The 27,993-nt window shown below is 47.7% G+C and overlaps 1 pseudogene across 1 annotated transcript; it reads right to left on the bottom strand.

Moving 5' to 3' along the window:
• LOC144112830 (uncharacterized) lies at positions 1–27,993 on the bottom strand (annotated as a pseudogene). The gene is made up of 16 exons (XR_013310491.1): positions 27,875–27,993; positions 25,330–25,629; positions 24,426–24,632; positions 23,598–23,759; positions 17,990–18,176; positions 16,790–16,926; positions 16,368–16,488; positions 15,532–15,696; positions 14,504–14,650; positions 13,991–14,112; positions 12,607–12,903; positions 11,307–11,419; positions 4,685–4,919; positions 3,564–3,899; positions 2,406–2,653; positions 1–1,825 (listed from the first exon to the last, which is right to left on the bottom strand). The product of XR_013310491.1 is annotated as an uncharacterized LOC144112830 (transcript).

Raw genomic sequence — 27,993 nt, forward strand, 5'->3', positions numbered from 1 at the left:
GAACGCTTGCAAAATATTTTTATTCCCAATGCATGGTGAATGTCTGAACAGGCTTAAGCAATGGCAGACTGTGGGGGATGCCCACGGGAGACAAACCATCCTCCACACCACCGTTATCTTTGGTCAGCGCAGATTCATAAACGTCTCTCCAGGGAACAGCCAGACTCTTAACTGAACAAACCAACACCACTATATGAAATAAGGGGCAAATATTTTACATAACGAACATTTGTACAAGACTATGTTTCATGACTAACGAAAATATCGGTGTGCTCATAAAGTACATAAAGTATTGCAAACACAACACAAAATGTTTGTTTGGAGCCCATTTAGCTCATGTTCATTCCAGTGGCATGCAGCATAAGAGCAAAGCTGTCGGCACTCGTGTATGTGGCATTCGTAGTCGCATATGACAGCCGTAAGGTACCCCATCAGTACAAGCTTCATAGGTCACTCATTCAGAACTCCTTGCAAGGCTGGAAACCTTCACAACCAATTCTTTCCCTGTCCCCTATTCCCAAGCCTGTGTTGCCACAGCTCGGACTCCTTTTCGGCTGAAGGCACTTCGAGCACGTGTCCAGAGTCCGTCAGCCTTGCTACCCGCTCCCCTTCAACCACATCACCTATGATCCGCGTTGGGTATCCCTCCTGCTGCTCAATTTCTTTGCAGTACGCTTCGGCATTCTCCTTTGGAAGGCACATCAGCAGTCCACTCGAGAAAGGGAAAATGCAACCTACTAGTGCTATACATTTCAACAGTATAAATTGTCACTGCAAACTATGAAATAAACTTGAAATAAAATTGCTGCTGTTTTGCCGCAATTCCTGTATTGCCGCTGAATTGGTGAAATTCCTGTGTTATGATTATAAATATATTATTAATGCACTCCACTCCTTCTGTAATGCCCCCAGGGGCCTTGAAGGTATTGAAATAAATAAATAAATAGATAAATAAATTTTATATGCTAATATATTGGCTATAGAATTAGAGAAAGCTCCCAAAATGATGCTTTAACACATTCACTGCATCCTGGGTGACCGGTGGATGATCCAAGATACTCAATCACGCGAAGTATTCTGTCACTATGCTCAGATTTTTAAAAAAGCCTGTGGAAAGGACACATGCCGTGTCGCTGTAGCCATTTATTGGCGTTTCCAGGAAGTTGGCATTGCCAAGTAAAAAAAAAATTGCTAAAATAGCACTAAGGGAAGCGTTATCTGTGTGAAGACAAGAAATTTTCTCTATGTGAAGCCTCAAGAAGTGCCAAAGACCTCCCTACTCCACCCTCTACAAGAACCACGCATCCATCACCAACCCACATGCCTCCACACAACAGAAACCCATGCAGCAGCACAGCAAAAAAAGCAACAGTAAAATCAAATCCAAAGGGACAGTGGGAAAGTCTGCTGCTTTCAAGAAGCTTCCCGAACCAGTCAATGCCTAGCTAGGGGGCTGCCAACCTAGACACCTTACAGAAAAATTCTTCTGCCTGTGGAAAGCCTCAGCTTAAAGTAAAAGCATAAATTAAAGTAAAAGCATTAAGGTAATCACTGTAGTGTTCCAGCGATGGCGTTCTTCTCCCGCTCGAATGCGAGCAACAGCACCTCGCGGAAAGACGGGTAGACAACGATCTCCTTGAGGCGCTCCAGTGCCCAGCGGCTCCCGGTGACCATTAGCTGGAGAAACCACTCGTCCATGCTGTCCGTCTTGAGATCGCACTGGATGTCCTGAACGCCACACCAGTCCTTCATGATCTTCGTCAGGATGTCCTCGTAGCGCAGCAGGATTTGGAAGAATTCTTCGTCTTCCCGGTTGATGTAAATCCTGGGGGGACAGCCAACAGGTTGGCGGAATGCAATTAACGTATTTCGGGATACTGCGGTGAATACAAATATCGATGCACTGTGAGTAAGGGTGCTTTAGAAAAGCTGTAAATTCGCAGGTTGGATTTGCGAAACATGCAGTGGCTGTTTTTGTTAACTTTCTCAGTAAAAGCTGTCTGCTGCGTATTTTGATTGTTTTTCCCTTTAAACGGAAACAGAAAAATTCTGTGTCAGTTTCCTTGCCTTGAAAAAGGTCTACGGGCCTAGTAATCATGACAATGCGCTCGAGACACCGGTACGCAGGGTCAATAATTATTTGCAAACGATTTTGTACAGGCAGTTTTGGTCTCCGTCTGAGGCTTAAGTGCACCTCGATGTCAGGATTGCCCGGCCAACCCGGACAGATGCATTCCTGATGATGTCGGCGACGCCGGCAAGCACCAAACACTGGTTGTTTACAGGTTTTACAGGCGAGTTCGGTAACGTCACAGCGTTAGGGGCAAATGCACCTTGACGTCACTGCATTCATTCAGTTCTTCAAGCGACGTCACTCCAGTTTAGAAGAAAGGTGTGAAATATACCTGATCAGCTCTGTGGAGGGGCACCCCTCGGGTGCCCTGCGCAGGTAGGCCAGGTTGCCGGACATGGAAAGTCGGTTGAGCGTGATCAGGGCCAGGTGTCCCAGCCGGTAACGGCGCCGGCACTCCTTGGAGATGACCTCCCCGTCGCTTCCGCCCTGAAAGATCTTGAGGCACCATGCGCACGCAAAGCGCAGGCACAGGATCACCAGCTTGTGTGGCGGCATGTCCCTCGAGAGGGAGCGGGACACCTGCAATGGGAGGTGAATAGTGATAACTCCCCGATAACTCCCCCACGCTGAGGATGGCACACAATCCTTAAGTGCATTTATTTTTGAATACGTTTTTCTGGGTAGAGCGATGACATTCCCTTACTGTGTTAACACATAGAGTCGCCTTCGCTTCGCAATGGGAGCGTGCGAAATGTCTTGAAGGAGCTTGTAAATACCCTCTAAACCTACTTAAGCTCTCGGGACTTTCATTAAAATAAACCTCAATCTCAGTTAAGTGCCCGATCGTGCGCATTTCCTATTTGTTTGAAAAAAGCCGAACATAAGGCAGGAGAAATCGTCAGTGTAGCATGACTGTTCGTTATTACTCAGTTATGACAGCGGAGACATACTATCTCAGTTGTGATCGTACCAGCCGGTTATCTAATGCAGGTGCGTCTACTTTACCGCTGGCCAAGCGCAGCTTATCCGGTACATGCACAGTACGTAGGTGCTATGTTAAAACTTTATAGTCATGCCACACAATCAACACAAATTGGTGCTTATGCCGAGTTACAAGGTCATCATCATCCTGGTAGACCGTCGACGCAGCTGTGAGGTCAGAACACGAGACAAAACGCCAGCACTTCGCAAGCTTCCAATACAACAGCGCATGGCACCTCCTTTCAAAGCTGCCACATGTAGCTGTATGCCACGTTTCTGTTTAAAAAACACAGAGTTTTGTTCCAGCAGGCGAACCACATTGCTGCCTCTATCCTGCTTATTACGGCCGTTGGATGGCGAACTCTAGCCAGGAAACAGCGAGATGCAGAGAAGAGCCTTATGCACGAAGCACATAAAGGAGCCCAGCCCTCTAGCTTTATAGGTCTACTCTGTGGTCTCGTAGCCCAAGAAATCCACCCAACGCAGTTCTTTTGCTGGCGCCACGCACCTTGACACAGGCCTCGCGCATGATATTCTTGTAGAGGCCCAACTCCTCTGCGTCCTTGATGAAGAGGAACTCACGACTGGAGTCGATTTAGTCGTACATGAGCCTGAGCAACTTGGTCAGCACCTGCGTGTCGCCGTGCTGTGCGCCGTCCTGGTCACCGCCACCAGGTTGCGCCACGCCAAGCAGCAGCGCCCCGAGTCGTTGGCTGAAACTGTTGCGCAATGCCGGCACGGGGAGGCAAGAGGACGTGTTGACCACGATGCGCATGAGCACATCGGACACCACCCAGGGGAAGCTCTGGATGCCACCTTCGGAGGACTGAAGCTCGTACGTCACCTGCTCCCCAACCCGGCATAATACTTTTACAATTTGTCTTCCACAAGGTGTTAGCCTTAAACTAGTCGCCGTAAGGTGTTGAGTGTGCAGTCGCGTCGAACGAAGCACGCCGAAGCGAGACCATGGACCTTCGGCAAAACATACATTGCAGTGAAATGTCTTCAGAAGACGCTGAATACTTTGCGGAGACACTGAACCTTCACCTTTAGAGGCGTGACGTGACAGCGGCTCCTTTTGCACACGCAGATGCGCACACTCGACCGCAAATGAAAGTTAATTAGTAATACAGATCTATCACCGCCTATTTTGCATTGTGACGCCGCCTGCAAGCTTAACACGATTTATCGAGCATGTCGCTTCGAGTGACATCAGCACCGTTAACGACGATAGCGACGGCAGGCCATCCTATGGCCACCCGTTATCGTCAGCCGCCGCAAACACACCGTGCAACATGGTCTCAGACATAACAGCCAACGGTCCATGGCACTGGGGTCAGTCCTCCAAGCCACGCGCTTCACCATCCGCATTAAATCTGCGGATGCTGGTATTCCTCCCCGAGATGCTATTTCGGCCATTAAGTTCCACATACGGCTAAATAACAAAGTGAAGGACAAGAAAGCAACACGACTACGACACTGTTATCAAGATAATAAAGCGGCTGCATTTATCGTTGCGTTGATGAGCCATATTTGTTTTCGGCTCGTTTGTTCGAACGCCCAGATTCCCTCAATATGCACTGACAATAGCACAGCTTAATACCAGATTGAAAGCGCTGTACGCCTCACCTGGTACCAGGCGGAGGCCTTAAGGTTCTCGTGAGCCTCGTCGAGCTGCTCAGAGAAAAACTCCTCGCGCGTTCGGCGCACCACATGCTCGACCTGGCTCTCGAGCACCATGGCCATGTCCGTAGGGTCGTTCTCCTTCATATATTTGCTGAGATTGGACACAGCCCCGGAGAGGGCCTCGCTTTCACTTTCGATGCGGTACGACTTCAGCAGTGCCCGAATCTTCTTAGCATACCTGGAGCAACGGAAAAGGATGAAGCACTGTCACTGAACTGTGATTTGTGACTGGAAACGGGGAGGAAGAAGTTTGCTAGGCTGATGTGTTTTGCTAGCAGCTGCTGTTCTCTGGTTCTCCTGGTGGTTCCGGCTTGTTCATCATTGGTGAGCCCGTACTACGTTGGGGATTTTGGCTAAGGCGTAGGTTACAGCGCAGTTCATGTGAACCTGACGGTGTGTTTTGCTGAGAGATGTCGTTGACCTCCCCAGGTGAAGGGTTGGCAGCTTGGTTTGCCAGCTTGCCAGCCCAAAGCGTGCCGCTTAAGTCCTTCCACAAAATGGCATTGACGCAATTCCCGTGGTTCTCGTCCCAATCGGTGAGGGTGCAAACAAAATGAAAACCCCCAAACTAAGTCAACAGGAGCTAAGATCATTGACAGCCCATTATCTGCCGATCTCTGAAATGCGTCCATTTGGCCGTTGAGGCATTGTTTGCAAGTCCTCAGGCATCGCTTGTGTTGCTGACTTGCTTCAGTGCAAAATTTTCAGCTCGTTGCTGGTGAAAGCATTCATTGCCGAACAGCTTGCATGTGTCAAGCCTATCGTACGTGGTGTCGACCCAGCACCATCCCCGCAAGAAATTCTAGAAGAATTTCAGGATGCAGGACTTGAGGTCCTCTGAGTCTACCATTGTAGTAGAGAAGTAAATGGCTCGCGTGTTGCTGCTGAGTCTGTAGTAACAACTTTTGCTGGCTCTCCCTGCCCTACTGAACTAAAAATCTGGCCGATTGTTTACCTTGTGGCCCCTCTAGAACCCCGCCCTCTTCAATGCATCAACTGCTGCCGGTTCGGGCATAGTGGCAAAGCATGCAAGTCAGAGACCCCCTGGCATTTATGTGGAGAAGGTCATTCTGCTGATAACTGCACCTCAGAGCAGCCTCATTGCTGCCTCTGCAGCAACATTATCTAGCTGATGATGCCGACTGCACAAAACGTAGTGAAGAGCGTAGCTTGTTGGACATTATCAAAGAGAAGCAGTGCTCAAGAGCCGATGCTTATGCTGCTCTTAGCAGGACAAAAGACTTATACGCTAGTCGTGCGCGCTTCTGTTGGGGACATTGAGTCCAACTTGACTGCCTCAACTGTGACCGCAGTGGAAAAAGCCCTTAATAATGTGGTTGAGCGAATGCTGAGCACTTTTTCTGAGGTGTCGGCTCAGTTTGTTGCAGTCCAATCCGTTTCACCATCAACATCCGTCCTGCTAGCAACGTCTGCATCTGTTTCAGCTTGTGCAGCTAGTGCCGGCCGCTCAACATCACCTCCTGATGCTCCCCAGGTCCCACCTAACATCTCTGTTTCTAGCAGTGCATGTCGCACAGACATCTGCACACAGATGTCGAAATGTCATGCCCTATGCACAAGAGCCGTTCTTCCTCGTCACCATCTAATTCTAGATCTCCACAGATGAAACCTAAAAAAGGACCACCCAAACTTCTTCCCCATGTTGATATCCTTAAAGAGGCGGTTTCTGCCTCTTCAATTGGTCAGTAATCATGGCAGGTGCCAAAGTGTTACAAAGGAATTGCCGATCTGTATTGTCTTCTCTTCCAGATCTAGAAATACTTATTCACAAACATAAACCTGATATTGTGCTTTTACAAGAAACTTGGTTATCACCTTGTGAATCATTTGAAATGAGAAACTTTCGAGTTTTGAGGTCAAATCGAAAAGTTGGCAGGGGAGACGGATTGGTAACCATGCTAGCTAAACATATATGTCATCAGGCATCTATAAGAAAATTCTTCTCCCTGACTATGAGCTTTTAGAGATCAAAATTTCATTTCTGCATTGTGCCGATATTACAATTGCTAACGTCTATTTCCCTTTAGGTGCACACAGGACAGACTCTTTGACAGCTTGGTGACTGGCACAAGCAGTGCAGTCATCGCAGGAGATTTTAATTCTCACCATAGTGACTGGGAAGTCGTACTGATTACTGTGGCAAGCTTCTCTGGTCGTGGCTGTCTGCAAATTCTGTATGCTGCTGCAATTCTAGAGAAATAACCTTTATGCAAGGGGTTGCTCGCTCAACCACTGACTTAACATTATCAGCAGGTATTCTAGAGGTGACTGACTGGCCGACAGAAAATTCGGGTACATATAGAGATCACCTTCCTATAACATTCACTATCCGGTTATCTCCGCTTAAAGCTTGTTGTGTAACCCATAAATTTGTGAAACACCATATTTATAAAAATCAGATGTCTGCCTCATTTGCCTCTATAGTTAGTACAAGCCGAGAAAACAGAGCTCAGCAGACGGTTTCATTTTTGCAAAATGCAGTAGACCCCTCAATATTCGCTGTACCCGCAGCAGTCTCTAAAAACAGCCGTCTCCTTGGTGGACAGAAGAATGTGAGAAGGCCTATCGTCGCAGAAAAGCGGCCTGGAAGAGGCTATCCTGCAACCAGAGTCCAGCTAACTGGTTAAATAACAAATTCTCTGCATCTTTCAAAAGAACAACTGCAGAAACCAAGGAGGAGTATAACCAAAACTTAAACATATATCTTTCAAATCCTCGCAATCAGAAGGCCCTGTATCGATTCATGGCACATAACAAGAGTTCTGCAGTCTCTCTCCTCACTAGTTCAACAGTGTTATCTCCACAAAAAGCGTAGGAAACCCTGGAGTGCATTGCTCAGGGATTGGCGTTACGCTTCCAGATGCAGAGAAACGTCCCTTTGTGCACAATCTCACCCTCTTCGGATTATACCGAGGTTGATGCATCAGAGCTCCTCTCAGTATTGGCAATGTTGCATCCTGCACCTCCTGGACCAGATGGTGTCACTGTTGGTACGATTAAAATTTTAGCCCAAGATTTTACAAGCGACCTCTTAGATATGGTCAACGCTTCGTTGGAAAATGCATGGATTCCAAGCATTTGGAAGACAGCGAAAATTATTTTATTGATGAAACATGCAGGAAAAGGATACGTCTTAGATAATATTTGGCCAATTGAGCTGACTTCAAATTTAGTCAAATTAATTGAAAGAACAGTGCACAGTCGCTTCACAAAACGTTCATGACGTCAACGGTCTCAGCTCAGCCCAGATTGGCTTTCGCCGCGGACGCTCTACATGGTCCGTGCATGTGGATCTAGAGAGCAGAATTCGGCTTTTGCTACGCAGAAGAGAAGTTTCAGCTTTGGTCACTCGATGTAGCAAAGGTCTATGACAGTGTAGAAAACACTTTTTTGCTCAACAGACTTGCTCAGTAACATCCTACAACCTGCATTTGTGCGCGGATATCTGAATTGCTCAAAGACAGATACTTTTATTGCACTACCCCTATGTTCTAATACATATTATCAATGAACAGGTGTGCCGCAAGGATCGGTGCTATCCCCGCTGCTTTTTAATATTTTGCTCAGTGGCATCCCCATTCGTCCTGATATAACAGTTTTTGTGTATGCAGCTCACATAGCTTTTTTCGCCTCGTCCAGGGATATCCATTCCATTACCAGATTCTGCAGGGATATTTGGATGCTCTTGGAGTATGGTTGCAGGGTGGTAATTTATCTCTGAATGTAGACAAATGCAGCGTTTTGGTATTTCCTCCAGACACGCCTTTGCACCTTTCATTAGTCCATCGCTCTAACCAGATTCCACAAGTGGAATCCGTAAAATATCAAGGTGTTACTTATCACCCAGCATTAGATTGGAGCCTTCATATAAAGAGCAATGTGTTTAAAGGAGAACGCGCTCCAGGTCGGCTGACAAGAATCGCCAATAAAAAGCTTGGGATGTGCCGCGACACATTATTGTTACTATACAAAGCCTACTTAAGACCTATACTTGAATTTGGTTGCATTCTGTCCTTTGGTTGCGCAAATTACAAGATTCAACCCTTAATCTCACTGGAAAGACGAGCCCTACGTCTCTGCCTTGGTCTCCCAAAATCAGTTTTTAAATGCCCTGCTTTATCTGGAAGCTCGTATCCCTGATCTAAATTCCCGCTTTCAAATATTCACGGTGCGTACCTTCCTCAAGTCGATAGACCCGGTGACTAATGTCAGCACTCCTATTTTTGTGTCTCAGCCGGCCTTGGCCACGGTATCAAATGCCACGGTATCAAGTGCCACAAATTGTTAGCACAGAACCTTTTAACACCGATTGCTTTTGATCTCAGTTCTTTGCAGTGGGTTGATGGCACGCCGGCAGCAGTGGAATTCCATTTCAACCACATTTTCCCATCTCATGCAAAACACATGACCGCAAACATTTAAAACGGTCTTTTCTCTGATCACATATAGGAATGCCCCTATCATACGGTGCTTTCTGCCGACGCCTCCGTCAACTGCCAAAAAGCTGCAGTTGCCATCTTTTCACAGGATTTGGCATGGAGCTATTCTGTCCCCATCCCAGATTGTATTCCAATATTCTTTGCAGAATTTTTGGATCTTCGAATGAGCCTGCACAAAATTCCATGTCGTGTGCCTCACGTTAATATCCTTGCTGATTTTTTGTCAGTTTGTCTCCCTTGAAACTTCAAAAAAGATTTTTTGAGCCGTTTCCAGCGATTTTTGTCTTATACACTTTGAAGGATGTCTGTTTTGTCGGGGTCCCTGGCCATGCAGGTATTCATTCAAATGAGGTGGCTGATTACGTAGCAAGGTCGGCTCCTGACGGCTCATTGACACACGTCTCGAATGTCAGCCTGCTGGCGATTTCCAGGTTTTAGTGGTTCTAACACATATCATCCAGGTTACATTTTCTCTTACTAGATAACACTGATTATCAGCACTTAGCATATAATTGGAACGTCCGTTCATGTAAAACCATGCTCTGTAAGTAACAATGACGCGGTTGCGGTGCAGGATTCCCAGTTTGAATTTATATCAATGCAGGTGTGGGTTGACACCGACAAACCTATGTGACGAATGCGGGGAGGTTGAATTTGTAGACCATTTTCTCCTCTACTGTCCAAAGTTCGCACTTCAGAAAAAGATTTACCTGAAGGTCCATTTCTCCAGGTTAGGGGCTCCCATTATCTCTGCAAAAGTTATTATCGTTTGGTGCGAGCGCCAAAGGATTTGCATTGGGTTCAATTTTTAGGATTCTCCATAAATACAGAATTGCAACTGGTAGGCTGATTTGCTAATTCTTTTAATATTATTCGAGCTCTTCTTTTTTCACAAACATTCTGTCTGTTATATAACTTTAAATATTCTTCCGTCGTTTTTATTGATACATTATTCAAAATTCACGCTTGGTGCTAAAATTTTGTCGTAATCTTTTGTGGAAATTTCTTTGTTTCTGCCACTACACCTTGGCCAATCTCCCCGCGTGGGTATGTGCCATGTTTACTGAGGTGAAGAACTGTGAACGTGACGCAGGCCACTAAAAAGGTTGAGGTACTATAACTGAACTGTGCAGGTGACACAAACTGAATATGATGGTGTACTGTCAATGAACTGTGCAGGTGTTGCAATTAATGAAAAATGATGAGTACTGTCACGGAACTGCGGCGTTGATGCAAGCAACCGAAAAGGATAAGGTACTGTCACTGAACTGTGCAAGTGATGCAAGTAAGCACGGGAATTGTGAACAAATGCTCCTAGTTTGGATGGCTGCAACCACATGGAGATAAAAAATAAAAATTAGCAAAAGAATTTTGGACGTTCGGTGCATCCCATTGGTTTTCTACGGCTGTCGGAAATAGTTGGCGTGAGCGCACGAAGCATTTTTGCAGGTCCGACTTTTTCCGCGAGAAGGAAGAGTCGGCCACTATAATAACTATGTTCGTGCAGAATCTCTCAGGACTCTCCAGTTTTCACAATATTACAAGTCTAATATAGCCCCATTGAGTTACGCCATGTTTGCTGCCGGGGGCTAAAAGAAGGCGCTTATTGTTGAATGCCTAAGACCTTCATCAACCCATTGCAGGAAGATGTGTACTCTCCATGGTATATAAAGTTTTCATTTTGAAAATTTTCAGCACCCTTCGTTGAAACACTTGTGGTAAGGTTAGTATGAAGCTGCTGGTGCCTCGTATTATCATAGAGACTTGATTACCGTAGAGACTGTTAAAGAACAAAAACTTGTCAATGAAATCGAACTGTGAGCACTAAATTGGGGTAATATTTCACCACGAGCTATTTTCATTCCTTACAGGCCTCGCTAGTGAAAAAACAGTATTCACAACCCACGGCTTCAAACCAGTCTGTGCTTCAACTAACTGCAAGAGGCCTAATAGGACAAGTGATTTCCATGGTTTTATGGCCGCTTTTCTCGTCCCACAGTAGTTAGAGCACATTGGCCTAAGTAAGATAAAGGGTGCAATTTCTTCCAACTCCTTTAGTGCAACACACTTCGTATACAGTAGTGTTCAGAGGTATTAGTGCACACCGCTTATAGGTGGACGTGGCTTCTACCAGGAACTTTTCTCTTCCCTCGAGCAGCAGTCGGGGGTCCGGAAGGCTGTCTTCCACCACTTCAAGGCACTCGGTGCTCAGTTCAACCTGTTCATTGGAACCACACAAGGACGACACAACAGTGTGTTGCACGCATTCAGCACATCAAGAGTAAACAATGCAAACAGCATCCGTGAACATACAATCGGGGACAAAAGTTAACTGGCCTCCATTTTCAAGTTCACCACCGTGCCACACTTCATGCGAGCGCGCATGCCGTGTGCACTCGTGGTGTCGATCCTCGGCGTGAAGGACAGGCCAGTTACTTTGGTCCCCGATAGTCGAGGAGCACTGGTCCTGTGTCCTCAGAACTACTGCTAGATGCGACAAGTTACAAGATTTTCCCCGTGATAATATTGAAAGGTAGTCGGTAGAGAGCAACCTAGGGCAGCTTAAACAAGTCAAAACGCTTGTATCTAGCAACACTGGCATGTCGTATAGAAGCTCATTAATCGCACCCTGATGGTCGGCTCTCTAGCAATGATACATAGAACGAAAAACCCAAACAGGCCGCCAGAGTTCAATGGACTTCTTGAGCATCTCGAATACAAACGCTACAGTTCTATTCGCTGCTGTCGTTGAACAAAATGTACAAAGTACATTGCCAGAAGCAGCCATGGAGTATATCTCGAGTATACTATGTGCTATGTACATAGAGCAACGTATTCAGTTCCGACAGTCAAATATATTGCTAAACATAATGTAAAAAGCATGGCCGCAACCAATTAGTTGCTTATGCAATGATCGACATGCAATCATCCATGAAAACATATAACCTTCATGTCAGAAGCTTCACTTCTCTGGCATAGTTCATGAAATGTTATAAATTGAACCTACATGAAGACTGGCAGGTTCATGCAAGGACTCCAATGGCCCTAAGCTGCCGGTTGATGCAAACTTGCTCAAGTGTTTTCAAACTGGGACCTTGCAGATTCAAGCCTTGAAGCGAACATCGGTACTTTCAGCACTCCTGTCGCTCATTTGAAAACGTGAAACCTAAACATCTTGGAACAGTCACAGATGAGGCCCTGAGATCTAAAGTCTGAGTGAGCAGTCAGGGAGTAAAGGCAGCGCCAAAGAACGCAAACCTGGAGCAAGCACGAGTTTCGGAAGAGACGTGTGCATTATGAACTGCACTATCCTCGCAAGCAGAGTTTTTCGTACAATTCCGCCGTCTTCGCCATTAGAGTAACTGCAGTCCCCTGAGCCACAAGTTGGCAAACGCTGAAGTATACCTTTTTGCAATTTCGGTAGAGCTGCCCAAGAACCTTGCGCGAACAGTAGGTGTTCTTTGTGTCGAGCTTCTCCATGAAGTCCGGGTACATGGGTGGCTTTTCAGAGTTCTGCAAGCCCTTGAGGTCGCCGCACTTGGCGAAGTCAAGGTTGACGGCACATTTGCGCGCCAGTTCGCGGCAGCGGTGCGAGTTGATGCCGCTGTCCAGTATATCGGCCCAGACGAGGTGCGCGTTGGCAATCAGGCCGATCTTGTCACCCTTGATGTACTGGCAAAAGAAGTCCACCATGTCCTGGACCTGTGGCCACCGTACACGAATGGCAAGTTCTCTCGTGAGACGGACGATGAACAGATTTCATTCCCCGTCCATTTGCACTTATCTAAAAACTGAAGGTCAGGGTTTTTACACGTGTGCAAAATATCTGGTGGCACTTTTGAGGGAACGAGCATGAGCGGGTCACTTCTAGGCCTGTGCTGCTGACTTTACTCTTGAGCCGGCGAGAAATGTAGACTTCTAGCAGCCGTCCCTTCCCAGTCAACTACGTATATAGTAGCACAGCCGCGGCAATGCGTTACATGTGCTCGCTTTCTCACACAAAGTAAGCCACGTTGCACACTCTCTTGACGTCATCAGTGACATCTCATAAAAAATCAGCCAAGTTTGTTTATAGAAGTTTCGCATGGTTTCCTTAGCAAATAATCATCTGCTTGGATCGGTTTGGTTGTGTTGACTTAGCTACGCACGGTCACATTGGTCAACATCCAGGACACATATATTAGTAAACCTCAATACTCAACAAGGCACTCATATTGGTAAACCAACATGATACAATTAGCCCGACAGCTCGTCTTATTCAAGTACGGACACAGTCCGATGGTCGAGCCACCACTTTCAACCTAAAATGGTCAAAAAGACGCAAGGTTTGCAAGGTAATGTCACCATTGAGCAAAGAGCGTTGCCTCTCGCGAGCGAAAACTGAGCTGCCAGGCGTCCTTTTATTTCTGCTTTCTACACGGAAATAAAAATTCCGAACATAGACAGTAGGTTTACCGCTGTTACAGCCTATTGGACAACGGAACCATAACTCGACTACTGCATCTTTTCGAACCAAAAGGCCGCCTGTAGCAGATCAAGACTCCATTACGACCCATTTGTGATCAATGTTTAAAATACAGCGACAATCCAGATTTCATCGAATTCCATCGCTGACCGTTGATGTAGCTGAAAAATTTCAAATATATTTCATTATAGATAATACTGCAGTCGGTACAACTTGACTAATAGCACCTAAAATAGTTTATCCAGAATTATGAAGCCCTTCCCCCACCCCCCCTGACTCAGACTAAGCAGACTAAGAGGCCACAAAATAAGCGATATTGCTCACCCCAATGGACGCCTTTCGTTCCTTGGGCGGGTCGCTGTAGTAGTGCATGGGATTGCAGTTGTTATTGAAGATGAGGTCCTCATACCACAGCACTGAGTACTCGTCGCCATCCAGGTCAGAACCTAAGCGCAGGTAGAGATTACATTAAAGGGTACCATTGGAAACAAGCTGCGTCCGGCCGTCTCTCAAAGCAGTGATGGTGAAGGGCCTTGCTAAATGACCCAATTAAATAGAGATCAGTCAGTAGAGGAATCGCTGTGACTCCGAAATGAGAAACTGCGAAAGATTTTATGCCCCAGGTCATGGAACCTCACAGTACGTTTTTTCTCATACTGTGATGGTGCTCACAGCATATATCAGTCAAAGCCTGCACGGTCCTGGCCTTGGCAGAGCCCTGACCTAACGCGCACGTGAACTAAGGCACGCTATCCGTCACAAGTGCAGAGAGCGACGGCTACATCCGTCTCCGCATAGCACAGTGTCAACAGGGAGCATGCCAGGAAGGGCGCGTACCGGCCATCTCGTCGGGGTGTGGCCGCTCCCCCTTTTGAGGGAAGACAATGCAGTCACGCACGTGATGCAGCTGCGGCACATTAACTGCCTCCAGCTTGCGGATGTCCCCCGGGTGCATGCACGGGTTCTTGGTCACGATCACGTCGCCTGCGCATCCCACCATGCATGGAATACTCAGTGACTTTAACGCAAAGTGTGGATGAAAATTCAGGTAAAAAAAAACAATCTCATGCATCAACTTTTCGGCTCCTCTATGCGATGTAATGAAAATAATAATGGTCCTTTCATTGCAAGCCCATGAATAAAATGGATATACTCGCGGACAGCTTCTTGTGGTTATGCAGTGAAGCTACGAGGGCGAGGCGCAAGGCTTTCACATGCGCAGTCTTACCACGCTCTCAAAAGGGAGAGATAGGCGTTTAAGCTGGCGGTGAGTATAGTATACTGTTTCTGCTCCAGATGCCAGTTTCTCAAGATTACCACGATTAGCAGCGCACAACGCACGGGTACCTCACCACTGTATATTCTTTATTGCATATCCGGTGCTGTCAACATAAAAGCATCGATTCATGCAAACCATGGATAACTCCCAAGATATATCCGGGACATTTCTTGGACAACTGAGCATTAGTAAGTCCTAGCTTCGGCTTCAGATATGAGAATGCTGTGACCAGAGAAAGAGCTCGCAGGCGAGGCTGAAACGAGATAATTTCGGTCAGAATCGGCACACGAGAAAACTAGGCGTGTGTCCATCTATACAGACTGCAATAACGTAGTAGTACCGCCGGAGAATTCTACTTTTAGATCCGACTACAAGAATCTATATTTCTGCGAAAACAGCCCTTGAACACGCAGCACGTTTACATACACCTTCGAAGGATGTACTCAGGCACTTTATTCCCCTACCATTTCTAACTACGTTCATATTAATGGATCCTTTCAAATAAAATACGAAAGCTGCTGCCTAAACGCACCGAGACCATGCTGCGCTATGCTTGCTATAGCAAGAAAACAGGTTGCTGGGATACCTTCGAGGATGGTCGCAGGGTCGTTGACCTTGTACCGTAGCATGTCGTTTGAGTACTGGACAAACACCTGTCCGTACTCGAGCGTTCCGGTCTCGTCCAGTACGCCGAACATGGTGCGCCCGTAGTTCGGAGGAACCAGAATACGAGCCTTGGTCCTCAGTTCCTCTGCAAAAGGCGCATACATTATCCGGCGTGAAGAGGCAAGGGTTCGTCGGTCACACATGCTGTTGTAGAGAAGTTTCGACAGCTCCGTGAGGTCCATTCGATGCCTTACGAGCTGAAGTTCTTTGCCTCAGAAAACATTTATCTTTATGGACCATCTCTTACTTGACCATAACCTTTGTCGTCAATTCGCTGAATGTTAAGCCGGTCCTTTAGGTGCCATATACGCATTCGTCGGCTATAACAAGGCTTGTACGCGGGTCAAAAATATCTGTTGTTCACTGTGATACTGACTGAAGGCATTTAAAACCAGATACCACCTTCTAGAAATGTGTGGTTATTCTAGACGCAAAGGGCAACAACTGTAATGATTACCACAATAGGCCTGGCTAATGCAAGCGACAGGTTCTCGATGGTGTCACCTATAGCTTTTAATCTATTGTCCGTAACATTAACCTCATGGTAAGAATCTTATGATTGCACTAAACGTCGCAACAAACTGACAAGGAGCATCTGGTGAAGAAATTGGAAATTTGAGATAACTTTGAAAGATCCCGGAAATTAGCGTAACTAATCAACAAAAGGACGAAGTCGGGGCCAGGGTGCTGCCTCACTACACTTCTTTCCAGACTACGAAATGAACAAAAGTGGTTAAGCTCGTGCGTTTCACTCACTCAGGACCTTCTTGTTGACGGCGCGAACGAGAGCCCGAAAGAAGGGCTCGACTGTCAGGTCGATGCCCACGCCGGCCAGCTCCTTGTACGGGAGACACAAGGCGCAGTAGGCACGGAGAACCTGCACAATTAGTAAGGCGCCCAGTTTCGTTATTAGTTTACAAGCACCGTCCCACTTCAGAGGTCGTCGACCCCCTCGCCGAAACCCTGAATCCATTCTTAAATGCGACTAAAATGGGATCGGATGTCGAACATGGGTTTCAGTCATTCGACTAAAATAGGATCAGCTGTCGTACATACGGTTCAGTTATTCGTCTAGTATGGGATCGGCTGTCGAACATGAGCTTCAGTTATAAGTAGAACAGTGCAAACACTGACACCACACATGGCACAAAAGCTGCGAACATGAAAAAATTTCTCACATGCGCGGCCTCGTGGGGATCCATCATGCTGTCGATGAAGGAATCGAGGATTTTGTTCTGCATCATCAGGAACACCTCGGCCTTTATGCCACTCTGCTCCAAGATGGTGATCATGGGTCGGTTCAGGTAAAGAACGCCTGCGAGGAGCACGGTAAATCATCACGGGCGTAAATATACTGTCGCGGCAGCACGCTCAAAATGTAACTCTGTTGCAGTAATCTATTCCTACAATTTGCAATGCATGTCACGGATTATCCTCACTAATAAATCAGCGACGTCCACCGCAGAAGTAAGGCATGCCCTTCCACGCTTTGTAACATACTGTGCTCAATGACTATGCCTTCTGTCTACTTGTGGTAGCGAGAAGCCAAGTACAGAACAGTGCGCGACTGCCAAAATTTCAAGCTCTAAGTCCGCTGTGTAAGTGCAACACTGAGAAGCAAATGTACATTGAAATTTTCGCGCAAATAAGCAGCCTTTCGTCGCTATCCATTCATTTGGTATTCATTCCAGTGGGTAGAGAATAAGTACCCCTCCCGTATTCTGGCCTTTCAGTTATCAGGTTAATCTGACCCAGAGGAAAATTTCGTCTACAATCCTGCTTCCCGTAAACTTTTCGCAATGACTGTTCATGGCCACGTGAAAAAAACGGCACTACACTTCAACAGAAATTGTGGGATACTCTGCACGACAATTCATTGTAAGCGTGGAACAGTACCCCGAACTATGGATCCCTGAAAATTCGCTAAGATACTCATAAGGAGCCCAGCGCAAGCCCACTAGGACACAGCGTAACTGCAGTCGGATACAACTGAAAAACGAAGCGGCTTTCCCCCGTAAAAGGACCCCCTTCCAGCCAATGGCGTCAGCAGATTTCCATGACCCTGCTAGCGTGACATGCGGGAAGTGCCAGACGAAAAGCAATTGTCCACTCCCTCTTTGGTCGGGGACAGTCCCCTCCCTGCATTGTCGCGCCGCTCCTTGCGTTGTCTAGCTAGCAGGGTCATGAGAGCCGGCCGTCGCCATTGGCTGGAAGGGAGTCCTTTAACTGACAGGAAAAAGTCGATTCGTTCTTCAGTTGCATCCGACTATAGTGGGCTGCGGGAGAGAGCACGAGAGAATTATGTGTCTCTGTGTCCAACTGCTTCTCTAAGCGCTTTCTGTCGATGGTTGCGGTCATAGGGCATGAAGACAACGCACGCGGCTTGCTCGTCTTCAGCACGTATAGGTCGGAGTGGTCCGAGTGGAACTTGCGCATGCTCTCGCGGAAGACAATGCGGCAGCCACTCAGCGTCGGGTCCAGCAACAGCATTCCCTTGCAGCCGCCGTAGCGGATTTGTACGGCACATGGCTCCTCGCTCTCCTCTAGCTCCAAGGCGTGGTGGACCTGCGGAAGGGCGGACAATGAAGGCTTCTATGAACGACTATGTACTTAGGTCACTCCATACATTATACTTAAACAAAAATAGGAAAAACCGCCAGGACCTTGTCATAAGCATGAGCTGCGGGATTACATAACCAGTTCCGTACCGGTACAAGCTTTCTCCTGGCGTGGTGCTCGTGTTTCACGTAATTAGGGTCACAATGGCCAGATCCGCTGGGTCATCATAACCAGAAAGGACACACTGCCGAGAGCACCGTCCCTAGACTTTCTAAACTGCAAGGAGGCGAGTTTTACTCAGGACATAGTACTCACCACCGATGGCGACACTGCCTGCCGCAGAGGAAGTCTCGTATACAGATATCGCTGCAAAAATACCGTCCTATGCATCACAGGTTTCTGTAGTTCATGGAGCAGAAACGTATCCCACGCATGGTGCATGACTAGACATTTGACTTGGGCAGCATTTGGACATTGATGACACGTCCACTGCTCACAATAGACAGGGTTCATGCTGGTGTATATGACAAAAATTTAAGGGTTTTCAAGGACCACATTTGCAATTATAAATCCAAATAAGACAGATGTTCAGGGGTAGACAGAGGCGTGAAATGATGAGAATTCACTGAAAAAGGGGATTGTCATTGGAGCCAATTTTTTAACAAAGAAACTTGTCTTCGGGTAAAACGATGGCAACAGCATATTTCCTTTTTCAACCACTTCTCATCATTGTTTGTTACACGGATGACCACTTTCAGTTTGTTAGATGATGCAAACATTTATTCGCTAATGAAGCAAAGCAAACACTCAATCAGTCCTTAGGTGGCCCCAATTTGCTTCTCCTCAATTTTTATGTCTATGTCCAAGACATCCTACTGCTTGCTCTTTGCAGTCTTCCTTAGGATGTCCGACTTCATTATGCAAGTCAGGCCACTGGTTGCCTCTGCATTTTCTGCATACAAGTCTGCTGAAGCTGTCAATCCGCCTTTTTCACGACGCGACTGCGCATGCGCCCATCCCCTGGCGGCGGTGTCACGAAACATATTGGAAGGGTCGCTCGCTCCACTCGAGACCGGTCGTGGAAGTGTAAACAAACCGGCTTCCTACGCGGGGTGCGTTGCTGCAGCCGTTGGGCGTTCAGCGCGACGCATTTGGCGATACCTACGAAATGTGTTGCATACGGCAGCAATGCCCAATATGTAAAGGGAAGTAAACTCGGATTTTTTCGCTTTCCGAGCGCTTCCCGGGACAGCCTTCGACGCGAAGCGTGGATAAAAGCAGTTCGCCGGCTCGACGATCGTGCCGCCCTTGGGCACCGTCAAGCACGTCAAGACTGTGCGGGAATCACTTTGTGACAGGTACGGATGAGGTACTGTGTTTAAATGCGTGTGCAGTCTATCACGAAGTGTTTTATTCATGGGCAGGAAGGCCTCGAATGTCACCGCGGCACCCAGACTTCGTTCCGACGCTTTTTGCTTTCTCAAGCAAGAAGGCCAAATGGGCAAGTGCTGTGAGCCGCTTTCAATGCGCGATGGAGCGGGCAACGAAAAAGAAGCTACGAGAGCATTCACGCATGGTGCTAAAATTTTGTCATAATCTCCTATGGAAATTTCCTTGTTTATGCCACTACACCCTCGCCAATCCCCCTGTGTGGGTATGTGCCATGTATTAAGAGGCAGAAGAAGAAGAAGGTGCGTTATGCGTGTGTTCGAACCATATCCATGATGAAGAGCTTTGCGTGGTATCGCCGGAATGGATTAATGTGCGCCTCTCGCGCTCGTCTTTAGGGACGCGCATGCTTGTTTAACCAATGCAGCGGTGTGTTGTGGGAAAATACAGTGAAATGCTAACAGAGCTGCTTTGTTGCGAGTACGCTTGTGCTTTTATAGCTCGTGTAGCTATTCTGCAGCGCTTGAGCACGATTGCTTGTGAAAACTGTTGTCCCCAGTCGTTTTCTGTACTACGGCGTGCACGATGTAGTATCCACCTTTCATGAATGGCAGGCATATAGAGCGGAAAACGCCAACCTCACTGATCGGGGATATTTCATTGAACATTATGTTCCGAATGTAGCCTTCATCTCTGAAGCGGCGGCCCTTGCTAGCTGGTGTTCGCATCGCATGCCGGATGATCGGAGATACTGAAGAATTTGCTTTTCAGTGGGCACTACAGCCTGCCTCAGACTTCGCACCAAGCCATCAGTCAACCCTAGAAATTCTCCAGGTAGCAGGTGCTGCCCAGGACACGCCATCGTTGACAGATTCCAACAAAACGTGCTCCGCAGCGGCACTGAGTCCGGCCGGGTTGGGCGCGCAGTACCCTACCAGTGAGCTTCCAGCGTTGTACGCGAGGTGGCAGCACAGGAAAATGAAAAAGGCGGATTCTGCAACTACGGCTTCAAGTTTCTTTTTCCTCCTCCTGAGAGTTTCAATCTCTTCATCAATGCACCGTTTTTTCCGCTGTTTCGCATCTTCACGCTCCTGCTTTTTATGTGTTTTAAAAAAGGCACGGTATTGGCTCTTCGGAGAAGTCACAGATGCTCTCAATTCCTTAGTGATGGGAACATTGAAAATTCCACCTGCTGCGTGTACAGCATCACAGCTAATCCGCTGTGAAATGCCCTGCGTCCATCACAAGTTCATGCTTCTTGCACGCATCCATCAAGTTTGACGACTGCGATGGCGCTGGCTGTGGTTCATTAGCTTGACATTCAGATATCGTCAGGAAGCTCCTTACCATACAGCTACTCCCGGCGGCTTGCATGTGCTCTCTATGCTTTGCACTTTTTAGATGGCTTTCTAGTGCCGACTCCCCCATGACAGTGATGTCGAAATACTTACAGCAAACTTTGCATTTTGCCTTGTGCGGATTTGACATGTCCGACGCAAGCCACTCTCGTTAGTCGTCGTTGTGCAGCCATGACCTCTGAAATTTGCATTTTCCGGGCATTGTTTGCACGCACGTTGACTGGCACACACTACGCTGCAGATGCACAAAATGTCACGATACCGCCGCACACGCACACCCAAGCACTACACGGGCAATAAATATCGCGATACAACCGCACATACACATATCAGCACTACGCGCGCAGAAAATGTTACGATGGAACAGCACACGCACGTATAAGCGTTACACGTGCTCTAGACGTGACGATACAACCGCACACGCAAGCGCTAAACGCGCACAGAATGTAACGCTTCGACCGCGCAACCACACACACAATGGCGGCCATTTGTCTACTCAACTGGAAAGTGGATTAGGTTATATTGGATCTTGGGGCTTATAACCGGCGGACATTACACTGAAGTCCTAGCCAACTTTTTTGGGACGCTACGACGGAGTCTGCCCGCCGTGTCGTCACCACCACCCATCACTTGAGCCTATTCCAATTTTCAAGGCGGCGTTTAGTTGTTTCGACCGCCCTGGCCTTGGAAAAGGCTTCTTGCTCATTCACCTCGCTGTCGGTCGTTCCACCCTCTGTCGGCTGACCTGAGTCGAAACCTAGCGCCTGCAGAAGGGTACATGCATTCGGTTGGCAGGGGTGGAGTGATCTACACAACAGAACAACATGCTCTATCGAATCCTCATCCTGCCTACACATTGTGCACATGATGTCCGCATTGACCTGGCCGGATACCGGGCTTGCCACTTCTTCGTGCGCAGCACCCCCGCTCGAGCCCCGAAGAGTAGTGCACTCCTAAGGTACCACTGCCAAGGGAGTTGTCGTAGAAGGGCTCAAAAAGTACACAGGAAATGGTTGAGAGGAAACGGTGGACAAGCCAGCGTCATTGTGGCTAGACGTTCACGAGCGTCCGCTAGGCACGCGCTTACATGACTGTACGAAACTTACACTCTATTTTTAACAATATCGCACCGGGATTTCAGGTGGGTTGATATTTTATTAAATACAGTATTGTGCGTTTTTATCGCTGACACTTACAAAAATTTCCCCGCCTCAACCGCTGGCTCGTTTGCGGTGAAACTGCACACAAAGCTTGCGTATTATGGTAACATTTGTATCGTAGCAAGTTTGACAATGGTACTTACTTAGTTCAGGCGCACATGATGCGAAAACGTAAGCGTCTACGAGAGATCGGCGAGCCAAAACCCGCAGACGACGCTTTCTCGCTGAAAACCGGCAGTGACGCCATCTGTTTTCGGCAGCGGAAAGCGTCTCGACTAGGCCGCCGAGGCGAGCGTTGCAAGGAGCGCGGGCCCTTTGAATATGCCGTTCGGCATTTGCTTCATCTTAAATATTTTCAAATTATAGCACTGAAAAACAAACCAATTCCAGGCGTATCTCATCATTTGCCCGCGCTCCTTGCAACGCTCGCCTCGGCGGCCTAGTTGTGACGCTTTCCGCTGCCGAAAACAGATGGCGCCACTGCCGGTTCTCAGCGAAAAAGCGTCGTTTGCGGGTTTTGGCTCGCCGATCTCTCGCAGACGCTTACGTTTTCGCATCATGTGCGCCTGAAACTAAGTAAGTACCATTGTCAAACTTGCTACGATACAAAAGTTACCATAATACGCAAGCTCTGTGTGCAGTTTCACCGCAAACGAGCCAGCGGTTGAGGCGGGGAAATTTTGGAAAGTGTCAGCGATAAAAACGCACAATACTGTACAATCACTGAATGATAATTAAAAATAAAAATTTTAAAAATTCAAGGGTTTTCAAGCATCTTCGAAAATTCCAGGACCTTCAAGGCCTTGAAAACAGTCCTATCAAATTCCAGGGTTTTCAGGGGTTTCAAGGACCCGCATGAAATTATTTAGACATACGATGGCCTCTCCTGTCCAAAAGAAGCGAAGCATTATAATGGGCGGCAGAGTTTTGGGAGAGAGTTCCTGTCAGGAAGTTGGATCGGATGAGATGGCTGTGGGAGGCGCGAGGCATGAAAAAAGGCTTCTGCTATTAACAAAAAAAAAACTCGCAGGACTGTGCCCACCCGTTAAGTGCAAAGTGAAACCATCGGTCAAGCTCTGTCTGCTTCCGTGACCTTCGGGATCCCGGCCGACGGACAGACACGCTGCGGAGGATGACTACTTTGAAGTGCGGTTTTGACTCGTGGTAATAAATTTTTTCTCTCTCTCCCTATCTCTGTCTCTCACACAGGACAGTTACCAGGTGTCCAACGTGAATGTATAAGCGTTGGCAGCGGTGTGACAACAATGAATTTTTCAGAAAGCCCTGCCGCTCCTTGGCACGCTGCCAATTTCTCTAGTCGATTCATGTAGAGGCATAGTAATTGCGCGGGAGCGTCTTGGCGCCAGCGAATTCCGTCGCTACCCGCGCGGGAGCAACTTAATTGGCGCGCGGGCAAAATCGCCGCCGGCACAGCCACGCTTGTCTTGGTGACCTGAGCGACACATTAGCAAAGGTTGTAAGTTTACACTGGTTGTCGATAAGTACTATAATATACATACCTTGCGCAGCAGGCCGTGCGATATTCGCCCTATGCCGTCGCTGAAGATGTACTCGCGATGGGAACCATCGCTGCTGCGGCCAGGGGCTGCGTGGCGGATGTCCGGTTCCACAGACGTGTTTTGGCTCGGGACCGTTAACAGACCCAACGACTGCGAAAAAGCCTGCACGCAGGAAAAGAGGTCTCCCGAGTGGGCCACTTTGCCATAGCTGGCGGGCGATAATATTGGTGATACAGAATTCATGTTTGTGCAGCTGGGAGTTGTGAAACTTGTGAAACCTTTGCGCAAGTATAGAGAAGTATAGAGTGGCTTCTCAGCAGTAGAAAGTGTGTAATGGAAACAACACCTCCATAATAGGCATTGGTACTCCGAAAGGAGGCTGATTTGCCTGGTTAGATCTCCGGAGACAGTCCGCGCAGAGTCGTAATTATTTATGAATGCTAGTCTTACTTTCCATTCCCCCTCTGGAGCATTATGACACTCCCACATTCGATTCGAAAACGCGCAAGGCATAACTTATGATCTTGTGGATAATTTCACAGTCAGATATGAGTCACTGCACATTGCGCCTGATCCCTGCGGACCACTGATCAATGAAGGGCTCACATAGCTACAATGCGATCCAAACAAATATGGATTAATGCAATGCACCTGGCCTTGAAAGTGTGATGAATGATGGTGAATGGCAGAGATCGACACTTGGCTCAGCCTTCTTGAAAACAAAAGCTCCGTTATTAAAAGCGAAGAAGAGATTCCCTCACCCACTTTCATGCGATTTAGTCGCTTTTCCCATCACCTCTCTCAACAAGAACGTGACTGGCCTCTGACCTGTCCGAGCCGTGCCATGAACTTGGGCACGCTGGCGATGGTAGAGAGGTCGCCGATACCATCGCGTATCTGCTCCGCGGTGCGGCCCTGATTGTCGTGCGCGTAGAACCAGAGGCCGTGGCTGCGTAACTGGCTCGTCGAGCAACCCAGGAACATGAACCGGCGGCCACCAATCTTCAGGCCCGACGACAGCGGAGGCTTGATCACCTACAGAAAACAAGCCCAAGGTAAAAGAGAGGAACTAAATGGACGGTTTACATTGTCATTTCAAGGAGCCAATCCCATGCATAACTTTCCTTATTATCCTATCAAATATCTTCATGCAGTTATGTGCCCTCCTCTGCACTTCAGCTACATGAATCCATACAGCAGTGGAACGAAAAAGCGACGGTGAAATCAAATTAAAATAGGCAAATAGAAGCTCATCAATGTGAGACTGAAATGTAGCACTACTGCCAGTATAGATTTGTCGCATGACATTTTGATTCCCTGTGCCCTTCAGTGCGAAAGGAAGTAGCCGCAATCCTCGAGTATCAGCGGTGTCTGTGCGTGTGAAGCCTTTCAGTAGCAAATGCATTACCGGCTCACTTGGTGAGTGGACACGTCAGTCGCACTGTGAATAGGCGGCGCGGTCCACCTACAATTTGAGGCAGTTACACGCCTTTCCTTCTCTCAAAACATAACTGGATCCCCGAGTAAGAGGACACCTCAACAGCGCTCTGAGCTACGTGGCGGTGGTGTACATGTGAAAAAAACAGTGCTTTCGCCCAGTCTTTTGTGCTTAGCAATGCTAAACCGCCAGCCATTTTTTTTACTTGAGACTTCAGATACTGCATTTTTCAAAAAATTAAGCACGCTACGGCTACTTGTTCACTAGGCGATCATGAACCCCCCAAAAGCATACCGCGCTAAGAAAGTCGTCCTTGCAGGCACCCAGCGAAAAGGAGATGAGCTTGCAGTCGTCGTCCCGCACGACGATGCGCAGGGCGTAATCTGGGTCGCAGTGCTGAAGCAGGCGGCTCTTGCACACTAGTTGAGGGGGCATGTAGACGCGCCGAGTGGGCGTCAGGATCACCTTGCGCACCTTGACCATGTGGGACGGCAGCTCCTGGGCGATCACCGAGCCTGTGAAAACGTCGATGCGCTGCCGGTGCGCCCGATACCGGAAGTACAGGTGCTCCAGGGCACTGCGGAACCAGAACACCTGCGCGGTACCGCGCCACAAGGACACTGTTCTTGATATGCTGGATATTGAAGTGTTGCACAATGATCGGTAGGAAAAAGAGGCAATAGTGTTGATGTACAGAAAGCATTGAAAGGGACTGTAGTCCGAGAAGAAATGAAAAAAAATTTAAAAACACGATTATGTTCAGGGTTCACCGGCACTTCTTATGTGTAAAGTGAATTTTTTCCTCACTTTCCACCTAAAATGACACCTTGAGATCAAGCTCCACAAAATTGCTAAGCTACACACCGTTCACTTATCTGTGTGCCCCTATTATCACACAGTTAGCATACTGCATTTCTGCATGCATTCTTTAACCGATCACATGTCTTAATATATATATTCCTCGTATATAGCTCCTCGTTCAGTTCTGTAATATCGCGCACTTGTAGCCACCTTAACCAAGTGAATTTTTTCCTCACTTTCCACCTAAAATGACACCTTGAGATCAAGCTCCACAAAATTGCTAAGCTACACACCGTTCACTTATCTGTGTGCCCCTATTATCACACAGTTAGCATACTGCATTTCAGCATGCATTCTTTAACCGATCACATGTCTTAATATATATATTCCTCGTATATAGCTCCTCGTTCAGTTCTGTAATATCACGCACTTGTAGCCACCTTAAAGTAGCGCGGTCTACACCATTTCATGCAGCTCTGCACGAACATCAGAGGTCTCCCAGGCGCCCGCGTGGTGTTACGCTTAGACCTTTTGAATAAGCGCTCCCTGAACGTCCGTATGCACCGTATGCTAACACAGTGAAAGAGATAGCACGACCTATCCCCTCATTTGTTCGCAACCGTTCAAAGAGCAGCTATATTAATATCAGCGTGCACACATTCCTATGCTATTTATCCGACGATCAGGCACACAATAAAAAATTTCCGACAACGGTGGCTCGCATGCATGAAAGCAAGCGTTATCCACATTTTTTGCGATATGCTGGGAATACACAGGAAACCGGACTTTGAATTTTGTAACGGAAAATCTCGTGAGCAAGCTTGGTCACGGCATGCAAAGTGCCGACAATAATGCAGATACAACATCTTTGGAAGGTTCAAGTGAAACTTTGCTAAGAAAGCAGCATGCCACTTCCCGATGCAGTCTCTGGTAGTCCACACTTCCGCTACCATTGCCCTATATAGCCTGCAAGCCGCCGTGAAGGAATGAGGCGGAATGCTGATGCCAACAGTGCACTACACTTGTAACAACTTCGTCGGGAAAGAAGCAGGTGCCACTCAGGTGTTCATCTTGGGGAAACTCGAGGAGGAGTTCAGGAGAACAACCTGCCAGGCTAGTTGTTTATGCATGTGGTTTACTCGGAAGTGCAAAAAACGGACGAGGGACGGAGTAGGGGACACAAGCACTTGTGAACGTGTTTCTATGTCCCCTAATCCGTCCCTCGTCCGTTTTTTGTGCTTCCCAGTAAACCACATGGTGGAGGAGGTCCATCGCTTCTGGTCGGTCGCGCGTTCCCAAGAAAGAAGATATTGCAAACTTGAATGTATTTCTTTCAATTTAATTTCATAATTCGTTACACTGGCTTCCTAACGTTGCCACTGGCCTAATTTTACCATCACTATCCAAGAAAAAACCAGGTTCCACTGCTGCATACGTGCGCGTATAGTGTTGTCATGGGCACGAACTGAACATGCTCTGCTACATAAAACACATCTGTAGTTACACTCTAATTTAAAAAAAGCTAACAGAGGTTTAGCGCCTGTTTAACCTAGTGATATGAGCGAAAGCAATTGTTAAGCAACTGTACATAAGGTTTGGCCCTGGAGTCGGTCTGGTGCGCGTGTTATCCATGGCGAGGCAGAGACCAAGCGCCAGCGAAGCAACTGTTTTTTGCAACCTTTTGCTAGACACGTGGCAGAGCAGCGAAGAGGCCCGGAGCGAGCGCAGCTGCGGCGAATCCACAGCGAGTTACATATTATGACGCTCCTTGCTACGCCTTCGTTGCGCCGGTTCAAGGTTAAACGAGCACTAAACATGACCTTGGGAGTTGAAGTGGGAAGAGTCGAGCTTTCACTCTGAGAACACGGTTTCTGCTGCTGTCTTGAGTACAGAATTCTGCAATAAAAGCTTACTTAACATAGTTCAGAAAACAAATCTTACTGAACGCCAGGCCAGGTGCGAGGCGAGCGGGCTACGGACATAAAGAGGGCCCTTAAGCTTTTGTTGTTAAAGCCAGCCTGAAAAACCGGGCTCTCACCTTTCCCTGGCTAAGCGAGAAATAGATCTCGAAGAGGGCTTCTTCCAGGGCACGGGGACACTCCTCGGCGCGCGCAGACAACTCGAGGAGCGTTTCCCGGCAGCTCTGAGCATCCATCG

The sequence above is a fragment of the Amblyomma americanum genome, chromosome 1 (genome assembly GCF_052857255.1).
Source record: "Amblyomma americanum isolate KBUSLIRL-KWMA chromosome 1, ASM5285725v1, whole genome shotgun sequence".
Lineage (NCBI taxonomy): Eukaryota > Metazoa > Arthropoda > Arachnida > Ixodida > Ixodidae > Amblyomma > Amblyomma americanum.